The following is a 12,289-nucleotide window of genomic DNA, read 5'->3' on the forward strand; positions in this document are numbered from 1 at the left end:
TAATAAATGTTATTTATACCCCGCCCTCCCTAGCCAAGACCAGGCTCAGGACGGCTAACACCAGGTATAAAAACAATTGATTGAAATACAACTTAAAAACAAAATTAAAATACAACATTAAAATTCAGCCTCATTTCAGTAGAACCTCAAATAAAAAACTTTTGGGGGGATGAAAACATCAAATCTTCACCAAGGCCAACTATCCAGACTAGTCCTACGTGGGCCAGAAAAAAGCCAGGGAAGTCCCCAAATAGGAGTTCCATCCACAGAAGGAGAAAGGAAAAAGGAAAGAGGAAAGAGGGGGAGGGGATCAAGTTGATTCCAAGCCAAAGGCCAGGCGGAACAACTCTGTCTTACAGGCCCTGCGGAAAGAAATCAGATCCTGCAGGGCCCTAGTCTCATGAGACAGAGCATTCCACCAGGCCGGAGCCAGTGTTGAAAAGGCCCTGGCTCTGGTTGAGGTTAATCTGACTTCCTTAGGGCCTGGGACCTCTAGGGTGTTGCTATTTATGGACCTTAAGGTCCTCCGTGGGGCATACCGAGAGAGGCGGTCCCGTAGGTACGAGGGTCCTAGGCCGTGATTACCTCTTCAGCTTCCAACACCTCCTCTCCCAGTGTTCTCTCTCTCCATCATCCCACCACCACACTCCGGGCTCTGAATCTTCTTCACTTAGGGGTTCCCCAGCTGGTTTCTCCCACCATTCCTCTGTGTCCAACCAGTCCATGAAACAAATACACACACGTATCAAATATTTAAAACAATGAGATATGTTATGTACTGAAGTTCTCACCCTGGGCCAGCAGGGGGATACTGTAGATAGTTATGCAAATGAAGGATTGAAAGTGACGTTCAGTGATTGGTTAGTTTTAGAAAGTTGCAACAATAACGTTGTACTGGAGCTCTATATAAGCAGGCTGACTGAGCCCTTCAGTTCAGTTCTGTCCTGGCCTGTGAATAAACAAGAGCTGTTTGAAGAATCGCTGTGTCGTCTGATATGTTCACCCACAACTTAACAAGATATATTTATCTAGTCCCAAGTAGGCAAGGGCTGTAGCTCAGTGGCAGATCATCTGCCTTGCATGCAGAAGGTCATGGGTTTGAACCCTGGCACATCTCCAGGTATGGAAAGTCCTGACTCAGTATAAGGCAGCTGTTTATGGCCCTGTGTTTCTCATTAGGGCAGACACACCTGATGCTAAAAAGTGCTAGAGGTTATTTCCAGAAAGCTAGGGGTCCATGCTACCATTACCGTCTCCACCTCTCAACGCAGCCTCCCACTGTATGGTGTTGATAGCACGATACTTCACTCCAGACTTGATAGCACCCTTCAAGGGGCTTGCTAGGCACCAATTGCCTACTCCCACTGAGGCTCACACGTAATGAATGGCTCCTTTAGGGCTCTGGCGTGCTGAGCATGTTCTGCTGATTCCTTTGGCTGGTTTGATTGAAACAGTGTGACTCCTTTTCTCAGGCTGAAGGGAGAGCGATGCTCAGGAGGTTCTTGGGAAACCGAGAAATCCAGAAATGAAAACAACGAAGCAGGCATGAAAATGTAGCAGCAGAGCCAAAGATTTTAAAAAAGAAGGTTTTAAACAAAAATACAAAATGAGAGTTAGGAAGGCACATGCTCGGATTATAGGGGACGTTATGCCAGGAAATCCAGAAGAAATTGGGATGGTGGGAGGTTTCCCCATGATGATAATTCACCCAGAACGAGCTGTGTTTAAACAAGGCCGTGTAAAAATTCATAGCATTGGCACATGCACTTCAAGATGCGCTTAGTTAGCTCTCTTTCAAGAACATACAGTTTGGTTTAGGGCTCACATGGCGATGAGTCTATTAAGCTGGACAACATGCTTGCTGGCATGCTGTGATGATAATGGGAAAGGAAGCACAAAGCAAAGTCGTGTCTCTTTCTAGAAAACAGGCTGGAGGAGGTGCATATGCTGCAGAAGTGGTAGAGTCCTGAATGGTGGCTGGACCGTACCACTTCAGGATTCAACTGGGTGGCAGTGGGGTGGATGCTATTTTTGACTACTCTTTCATGTTTAAAATAAATAAATACTGAACACCTCAGAGAAACTAGAATCAGGGGTCAGCAAACTTTTTCAGCAGGGGAACCATTCCACTGTCCCTCAGACCTTGTGGGGGGCCGGACTATATTTTGAAAAATATATATGAAGGAATTCCTATGCCCCACAAATAACCCAGGGATGCATTTTAAATAAAAGCGCACATTCTACTCATGTAAAAACACCAGGCAAGCCCCACAAATAACCCAGAGATGTATTTTAAATAAATGGACACATTCTATTCATGTAAAAACGCACTGATTTCCGGACCGTCCGTGGGCCGGATTTAGAAGGCGATTGGGCCGGATCCGGCCCCCGGGCCTTAGTTTGCCTACCCATGAACTAGATCTAACCTGCTGGTACTGGCAGACTGCTGTTTCATAGTTCTACTGTTTCAAGTTTTTCATGTTCCCTACAGTGCAGTCCTATATGTGTCTGCTCAAAAATAGTGAGTTCGGTGGACCTTACCGCTAGGAAGGAGCGTATAGGGTTGCAGTCAGGTAATGATTTCCTTGCTGCTACTTCCCTGCCATGAAGAAAATCTTTTGGAACATTAACATTTTTTGGCGAGCAGGGGCACATTTGGAAATCTAAAAAATTGTTGCAGGCCCCACAAAAAAATACAAACTTCACAGGAAAAAGTCTGGTGATGCTAAGAATCCCCCCCCCCCAAAGTCTATACGTACCACAAAAAATAAAACAAAGACAAAAAAGGCAACACTTTCACCCCAAATAACACACAACTGCCCCCACAATCACATAACAAGGGGGAAAGCCCATCGCAAACCCTCCACAAAACAAAAACACACACACACACACACACACACACACACACACATACTCAATTTAAAAATAAAATAGGAAGTAGCGTAGCAGGGGGCCTTGGAAGGGGACAAGGCTTAGGGTGCTGTGGTGGCCACAGGTGATAATAATAACATATAATAATAATTTATTATTTATACCCCACCCATCTGGCTGGGTTTCCCCAGCCACTCTGGGGGGATCCCAACAGAATATTAAGGTAAAGGTAAAGGTAAAGGGACCCCTGATCATTAGGTCCGGTCGTGACCGACTCTGGGGTTGCGGCGCTCATCTCGCTTTACTGGCCGAGGGAGCCGGCGTACAGCTTCCGGGTCATGTGGCCAGTATGACTAAGCCACTTCTGGCAAACCAGAGCAGTGCACGGAAACGCCGTTTACCTTCCCGCCGGAGTGGTACCTATTTATCTACTTGCACTTTGACGTGCTTTTGAATTGCTAGGTGGGCAGGAGCTGAGACCAAACAATGGGAGCTCACCCCATCGCAGGGATTCGAACCGCCGACCTTCTGATCAGTAAGTCCTAGGCTCTGTGGGTTAACCCACAGCGCCACCCGTGTCAAGAGAATATTACCAACACGATAAAACATCAAACATTAAATTGGAGAAGACCCCAGGGAGGGGGAAAAGGTATGAGCAGAGTTTTAATGGGGAATGGGCTCTCGTGTCCCCAGCATAGCTCTTTCCCTCTGTCCACAGCTAACCAGAAGAACTAATGCACAAAACGGGCACATAATGCAATCCAAATGCATTCAAGTTAGCCTGGGCCTGGGCTCAGGATGGGGACGTTTTTATTGCGGAATCTCTCTCACGGCTTCCCTCTCCACAGCCAACAAAGGCGCACAAGCGATGAGGAAATTGTGTTGTGTCGCGCTACAAACCGCAGCGTGTGGTGACCTTTTCAGCGAGCCATGCACAGAGGGGGAGGAAAACACACACAAACACATACACACAGCAAACAAACAACTCAGTTATATACAGCGAAAAATTAACCAGTGTGGGGTGGATCAGATGCGCCGTTAGGCTTGCTTGTGGGAGACACTGGCTTAGAAAATCCTGCTCAGCCACAACATCAAACAAGCAGGATGACCTTGGCCAGGTGCCTGTCTCTTGGCCTGATCGATCTCCTGGTTTTAACACGAGCTATCGGCAGATCTGGATTTCTAGAAAAAGAGATGTCAAAACTCTGCTCTGTTTGGAAGCGCCACTTTCGTCAAGAAACCTTCGAAGGAGGAGTGTGAGGAGAGAGGCCTTCAATTCCATTCACACTTAAATGTGAACTTACCTGGCTTACACTTTCTGAAAGCATTCAAAACCGAAACACGGTATCTGCACTTCTCTGAATTTGTTCACCTTAAAGCACATACTGGAACAAACGGTGAACATAAAATGGCATATGTTGGTGAAAACAACGTACAGAATGGATTATATCAGGGGAAATTGGTTTGCAGAAATGTGTACATTTGTCTAAATGTGAATACTGGGAGAAATTTGCTCCAAATTGGAAGGTGTCAGGCTCTCCTTCACTGAAGGTTTTTGAACAGAGGTTGGATGGCCATCTGTCTGGTATTATTTAGCTGTGGTTCCTGCAATGCAAGGGGTTGGACTAGATGATCCTTGGGACCCCTTCCCACGCTACCATTCTGTGATTCTATGATTCTAAAATGCTGATTACTCATGAGGACTTTGAAAAAACAAACACCCGATGTAGGAATGGAAGAACTTAGACCTGGAGAAACAAGATACTGAGGGAAACTGAAAGAGACGGATTTGTCCATCTCTAAATTTTTCCCTTGTATGTGGAGCTTCTCTGAAATTATCCAATGATGAGAGGCATGCACACTGATCCTGCTCAGGAAAGATCTTGGTGAAGCTCACAATCACCTGGTTCAGAGCTTGTTACTAATCCAGTGTCATTTACCTGAGAAATGTTTCTACTGCTTGGGACTGAGGGGATTCCCAACATCTGCAGGAATCTCCTTTGCATAGCTCACATTGAATTGCATTTGCCATCGGACAGCCCATTCACTCAGTCTGGAGGGTCCTTTGGGGGTTCTTTGCAATTTTTATATTTTGCTTTTTGTTTTAACCACCCAGGGCTTCTACTGGTGGGGTTTGCTAGGTGAATCCTGTTAGAATTCCTGCTCCATGATTGCAGTCATGGGATTGTTATCTATCACATGACAGTGTATGTTTTGACTCCACAGAGTGGGAAGTGAGGGAGACAGGATGTTTGTGTTACTGTGTTCCGTGAAGTGGGACTGTTGTCCTTTGCTTTTTCTCTTTGCTGTCTGATGCTAGAGAGGGAGGGAGCTATGTTACAGTGCTCTTTGTGTGTTTGTATGCAAATAAAGTAGCTTAGCCAAAATGCTGAGTTCCGTCACGTGCAAGTTGTGAAACTCTGTGGATCTCTAAGTGTGCCGATGTCTGTTGGCATTGGTCGCTGTGATGTTCGGGCAGAGGAAAGCTTATGAAGCTCCCGAACGATCAACCAGTCGGGTGTGTGTCTCTGCTAGGGTCCTACTCGAGTGTAGGCTGAACTCATGAATCCTGTCCATAATTTACAGCAGTGAGATGCATAGCACAGGATCGAAACAACACTGGATGCGATGAATGCAGGGCAAAACAGAAAACAGTGCCTTCTTTCACCTCTACCTCAGGCAGCAAAACATCTCAGGCTAGCCCTCCTCTCCAAGCATGCACAGAACCTTTTCCCTTCCCCGCTGAGCATGGCTGAATGATCAGAGGAAGACCCACATATCTGGTATTGTGCAAGTGGAGAGTAAGGGGCTGTGCACCACAGGCCGTTGCTTACAGCCTGCCTAGAATCCTCACACTGTTTGTTTTACAAATAAAACACGGTGGCCAATATAAGCACCTTGGCAGGCTGACTTATAAAGCTATTATAATCTGAAGGAGATGAGCTTGTAAGGATGTTTGAAAAGCAGAGGATGCTTCCTCAGGTGCAGTGGAGGCTGGTTCAGGCTTTGACGGTGACAGACTACAGCAAAATGCGCTGTTGGAAGAAAGAGACAGAGCGCAAGGCACTCCACACACCCACTTTCCCCACGGGGGTTACTGCTCCTTCGTGTAGGAGTTGGAATATTGCTAGTGATTTCCCTGGCTTAGAGACAGAAGAATCGCAAGAGGCAACAGGCATGGAGGAGGAGCTTGGTTGGTAGCCATAAAAAAAAAAAGGCCTGCTGAAAAGATAGGCCTCCACTCAACAAAACATTACGTTTCTGAGCACAATTCAAAGTGTTGGTGCTGACCTTGAAAGCCCTAAACGGCCTCGGTCCTGTATACCCGAAGGAGCGTCTCCACCCCCATTGCCCAGCCCGAACACTGAGGTCCAGCGCCGAGGGCCTTCTGTTAGTTCCCTCACTGCGAGAAGCCAAGTTACAGGGAACCAGGCAGAGGGCCTTCTCGGTAGTGGCACCCGCCCTTTGGAACACCCTCCCACCAGATGTCAAAAAGAACAACAACTAACAAACTTTTAGACGACATCTGAAGGCAGCCCTGTTTAGGGAAGCTTTTAATGTTTGATGCATTACTGTATTTTAATATTGTGTTGGAAGCTGCCCAAAGTGGCTGGGGAAACCCAATCAGATGGGCGGGGTATAAATGATAAATTATTATTATTATTATTATTATTATTATTACTACTACTACTACATATCCCTCTGCGTAACCCATATCTCTGGCATCTCATTCGCACATTCGCACAAGGCCACATTCGCACTACTCGTTCTAAAGCACCAAGAGTCAAACAGTCATGGCTTCCCCTAAAGGATCCCGGGAAATATAATCCATTAAGGATTGTTCAGAGACCCCTGTTCCCCTGCCAAAGCTGTAATACCCAGAGAGGTTTAACAGACAACCCTTCTTCCCAAGGAACTTTGGGAAATGGAGCTCTGAGAGGGGAACAGGGGTCTCCTAACAACTCCCTCCTCAAACTGCATCTCCCAGAATTCTTTGGGGGAAGCCACGACTGTTGGAAATGGCATTGTAGCGCTTCGAATGTGCGCTGTGAATGTGGCCCAAGTTTTCCTCAGAGCAGAATGGACACGACCATGCTTGTGGTGAAGAAATAGGAGGAGGCCATGCGTCTAAGACTCACAATGCAGTTTCACAATGGCTAGGGGAAAGAGTGGCTTTTTTGAGAACAAAAAATGAATAATAATAGCAAAGACGAGACACGGTATAATCGCTGGGGTGAGAGGAATGCAGCCTCTGAAGCGATTTGCAGCTGGATCCACTTCTTCCCTGCCACAGACTGGGCTTTCAGACACATGGATTGAGCCAAGCATGCAAGCCTCTGGGCAGGGATGGTGGTAGTTCAGGCATTCAATGACCATGCATGGCGGGAGGGCAGTAATTTCCCTTTACTGCTTCCTATCTGAAGATTCAGTGCTTCCTCCTGACCCCAGGGCCTCGTGCTTTGGCTGCCCACTTCCAACAAATCTGATTTACCACAAATAGAAACTGAGTGACATTGCAGCTGACTCTGGATGTTTGACTCTGGATGTTTGACTCTGGATCCTGTCTTGCTCAGAGGAGATCCAGTGGAATTAATGGATGTGGCTGGCTTTCTCCCATTCATTTCAGTGGGTCTACTCTGAGTAGGACTTAGTTTCAAGACGATCCATTGGCGTTCGCATTTCTGCAGTTCATAGAAATGCAGAGTTGGAAGGGATCCCGAGGGTCATCTAGTCCAAGCCCCTGCAATGCTGGAAAGTTTTGCCCAACGTGGGGCTCAAACCCACAACCCTGAGATTAAGAGGCTCAAGTTCTATCAACTGAGCTATCAGCTAATGTTCAAATCGAAAACAAGGGTTTGGGCAGAAAGCATCTTCTTCCATTTCAAGTTAGGCGTCTTTCACTTTCTGTTCCACGCTTACAAATGCGCACGAGCGTTGCATCCCAGACCATAAGGCATTCTCAGTGTCACTTATGATAATGCGCTGCGTGGCAAAAATGTGCATGGCACATCTATTTATTTTTAATTTATTAGCATATTACAAAAGCCAATTTATTCCGGGCAATTTAATATAGTTCACTGACCCGGCTCAAGAACAACCTGGTTAAAAGGTTGTTACCGAGACAGGACAGCTGCTTCACCTTTCCTTTATTCTGGGATGTGATAAACTCTAAGAACCACTTAACAGGAAATATTTTTGTACTCTGGTAGGGTGCCAGACTGCAAATGATGCGCATTCACCATCAGCTGTGTTCATTTCAACACTGAAAGCATTCTAACACTTCAGGTGCTGTTGACATTGACTAGGCTCAAGGAGGGGTGGGTTTTGGTAATATGGCACCCCTCCCCCCAATTCCCCCCCCCCCAATACTTCCTTTGGGTGCAGTTGCCTTTTAATGGATTTTCTCCATAGCAACCTGTATAATATATGTTTATATATTATAAAGAGAGGCAGAGATGAGTCAGGCTGGTGAAAAGTCCTGGGTACCTCCTCCTCCTGCTGTGATGAACTCCTCTCCTCCCTTGTCTCCCAGAACCAGAAGAGGCATGAAATGGGTGGAAGAGAGGTTGGCTGTGTGCAGGCGCAGTATCTGATTGCTTGGAAAAAGCCATTGTCATGAACTGGCAGGACTTTGGGGAAGAGGAAGAGGCTCCTGGTGAGAGGTGCAGCTGGGAGTAGGTCACACAGGAGCAAGCTGTCTAGGCAGTACTTACAGTTGTGCCTGTGAATACTTTCTTTATCCTGAGCAAACCGTTTTGTATGACTGGCTTTTCGGACTGATGAAGCGTGTAGCGAAACCTGTAATATATCCAGAGAACAGGTCTCCTTTTGCCCACTTGTGTTATTTTCACCAGGGTGGTGGCTTTGATTTGCCTTCCCATGACTGATCCATGCATACGGCTTTGTGTTTCCAACTCAAGACCCATTGAAGAACATCTCATCCAGTTCAATCTTTGAAAAACAGCTTTGAAAAACTTTTTCATATTCTCCAGTGTGCTATCCTTGCCGTTGTGGCAGCACGGGGTTGCCTTTCTGCAATTGGACTTACGCTACTTGTTGAACGGTTCATTTATCCAGTCTGTATAACGTTTACTGCATGTGACATGTAACTTGTTAAGATACAGTTGTACATTTATCCACTCCATGTTTACAGTATCTCCTGGCTTTGTCTTGCGCATGGCACCTTAGTATGTTTGTTGTTTGAATGGTTATGAGTCTATCTCTATTCTAGCTATTATTCGAGTAAATTTGGTTTTATACTTATAAGCCAGTTTATGGTGTTGTTGTTTTGCTGTATTATTATTACTGTCACCACATTTGATACTTTGTGTATATACTATACAGTACTCACAGGATGACAGAGGATGATGAGGGGACAGGGGACAGATCGCAGGAAGCCTAGCAGTGGGACCCCCTCGCCAGAGAGACCCCCATCCCCACAAACACGGCAGGTCCTGAGACATAGGGAACAGCAGGCAGGGAACTCCAGGAATCAGAGGCAGGCCAGGCTAGTTCACTAGCTGCCTAGGTGGGGAAGGAGGCATGTGATTCCTCAGGTGGGGCAAACTGAGAGCAGGTGAGGCTCACATGCCACATCAAGCCCAGATGCTGCAATCAGCAGACACAATGTAAGACGAAAGCAGAGCTCAGGTATTGTGTCTGCTCAACTGGCCATGTTGGGGAAGCTCATCTGGTATTCTCCTTGGACCTTCATGGGTTTCTGCTTCGGGATTGACTCCAGACTGTGTCCTGGCTGATGAACTTCTACCTTGGCTTATTTAGACTGTGTTTCCTGATCTTTGGACTTCGCTTGTGAGGACTGGCCTCTGGACTTGGAATTTCGTCTGGGCACACCATCTGTCTGCCAGGTAGGCCAGGGGGTCCGGACAGCCATGGAGAGGAGGGGGCTTAGACAGCTGTGAGGAGGTGGGGACTTTCAGTCTCAGCAACTGATTTTCCTGGAGTAAGACCGCCAGGAACGAGCTGCTCTGCTCATTAGGCCTGGCAACCGACCAAATCTGTGGAGATCATGTTTTTGCTATGAAGAACTAACTCCAGCTTTGAACTGTGTGATTGCAGACCATCACGCTCCTATGGCAATAATAACAGTGGCAAACATTTGTATTCGAAAGCAGTATCCAGCTAAATAAATCTCATAGCGCTAGGATTTCTGCTTGTGCAGTAGGACTTCTCTCTCCTTTCCCCGCACAGTCCCTGAGCTTTCCACAAATCTGCTCCAGAAGATTGAGAGAACCCTCAGAACAGATTTAGGAGCGTGCAGGATGCATGGGGAGGAGAGAAGGAGGGGAAGTTCATTTGCACAGCCAACAACCCATGTGATTATTTATATAACTGCCTTAAGTTTTCTGCTTGTACAACAGAATATTTTCTCCCTCTGCACACCGTCTACATACCCTCAAATCTACTCAGGAGCTTTCTCCCAACCCTCTGGAGAAAATCTATGGGTGCTACAGGGTTGTCCAGGAGAGAAGCGGGAGGGGAGTTTTTGTTGTGTGAACAGAAGTCATTCCACTCACCACCCGATGACTTAGACTGAATCTACCCATATGTAAAAAAACACTGTGAAAATACTTTAAAACAAAAACGTTTTAAAATATATATTGAATTTACTATTAGCTCACCATCGCCATCTAGTGTCACATAATGCACTTAAAACATTGCAGCTGTATGGCTGAGTCCTTAGCCGAATCCAACCAATTAATGGTAGTTATTGTTAGGATATTTCATTCCACCTTAAAAAGGGGACAGGCTGTTGTGAGTCACAGCCTACGTATTTCCTGTTCACAGGATGTTTCTGTTTGTCTATTGCTTTCGTTTCTCTCTCTGTGCCTGAGACATCAATGCAGGCAGTCATGTTTTCTTTGTTCTGACCAACGCTGAATAAAATTGTAAATAATGCTCTCCTGCGTGCATCTTTCGCTGTGCAAACTCTGCTGATAGAGCGTGCAAGAGCTCTGGAATGTGGGAAGCTATTTCTGGGGCTCATGTCACTAATTAACTGATGCTGCGTTTCTACGAGAGATTGTTGGATCGTCTGGAGACGGCATGGGGCATGATGGCCTTTGTCTCCCTGGCAGTATCCCAACAGTTATGAGTCACAGACTCATGGAATTGGAAGGGAACCACAAGAATCATCTTGTCCAACCCCCCGCGATGGAGGAATCCAACATGGGGCTCAAAATCATGACCTTTGAGATTAAGAGTCTTATGCTCTGCCAACTGAGCTGGCTGGCTCTTCACCCCACCCCCTCAAGACCAGGAAGCCCAGAGCCTAAAACAGTGTGACTGTACCACTGTATCACGTGAGTCGTGGGCAAGCCCAAACAGGCCCAGCTAACTGCCCCACATAAATTGAAATGCTCCTCCCTGACTAGCTCAAGAACATACCCCAGAATCCTTCACAGTATTTCACAGGATCACAGCCTAGAAGGGAGAGCTGTACGCAGGGATCAAGAATCCCCTCAGCGGCAGCAGGTGTTTGTGTCTGGCTGTTCAGGTTTCAGAAATGAGTTCCTGTGTTGTGTGTCTGTGTGAGGGGTATGGATTTATTTCAAGATTCTGTTTTTTGCTGCTGCTTTTTTTTTAAAAAAAAGAAAACCCCAACAACTCGGTGTTGTATTATCTTAATTGCTTGCATAAAAATAAACACAACAGCTGTTAATTAATGAATTACGGAAGTGTGGGAAAGAGCTGAAATGAAGACAGATACAATACAGAGCATGACATAACAATTATAAATTTGTTGGGGGAGGGCAGAGTTAAGATGCCGAATGAGCAAAGCTGTACCGTGAGACTGCTTCAAAATCCGCATTCCTCATCCCTGGGATAGCTCGGTCAGTAGAGCAATGAGACTCTTAATCTCGGGGCCGAGGGTTTGAGCCCCACGTAAGGTGAAAGATTCCTGTACTGCAGGGGGGTTGGACTAGAAGGGACCTCCTCGTCCCTTCAAACTTTACAATTCTATGATTCCATGATAACACATAAAATGGCTGAGCTGTCCATGAAAGGCAAGAAGCTGGTTCTCCTCCTCCTCATCCATAGAACACATAAAAAATTATTATATTGAGTCAGGCTGCCATTGGTCTTACTGAAATTATATTTTCACCTTCTGGAGTTGTATGTTGAAATTAGGTTTTCTTTTATTTATTATTTATTGCATTCCTATCCTGCCTTTTTTTTCCCCTCCCAAGAAGCTCAAGAGGGCCTACATGGTTTCTCCCACCTTTTTGTTTAATCTGCACAACAACCCTGCGTGGTAGGTTAGGCTCTCAGGCAGTGACTGGGCCAACGAAAGTTCACTCACAACAAGATCAATCCTAGGGCTTGTGTGAGCAAAATGGCAGATCTGTTGCTACTTTCAAAGCCTGGGCAACTTAGCTCAGCCAGGATGGGAGGG

General features: G+C 46.2%; 1 long non-coding RNA gene across 2 annotated transcripts in view; it reads left to right on the top strand.

The window, feature by feature from the left end:
• Positions 1-9,418: 9,418 nt before the first annotated feature.
• The window catches only part of LOC307220584, a 39,038-nt gene continuing 36,167 nt past the window's right edge, over positions 9,419-12,289 (top strand). For both annotated transcript variants that reach the window (XR_013840953.1, XR_013840954.1), the window contains exon 1: positions 9,419-9,740. This is a non-coding gene — a long non-coding RNA (uncharacterized lncRNA). The remainder of the gene's footprint in view (positions 9,741-12,289) is intronic.

Source organism: Podarcis cretensis (assembly GCF_951804945.1).
Source record: "Podarcis cretensis genome assembly, chromosome: 7".
Taxonomy (NCBI): Eukaryota; Metazoa; Chordata; class Lepidosauria; order Squamata; family Lacertidae; genus Podarcis; species Podarcis cretensis.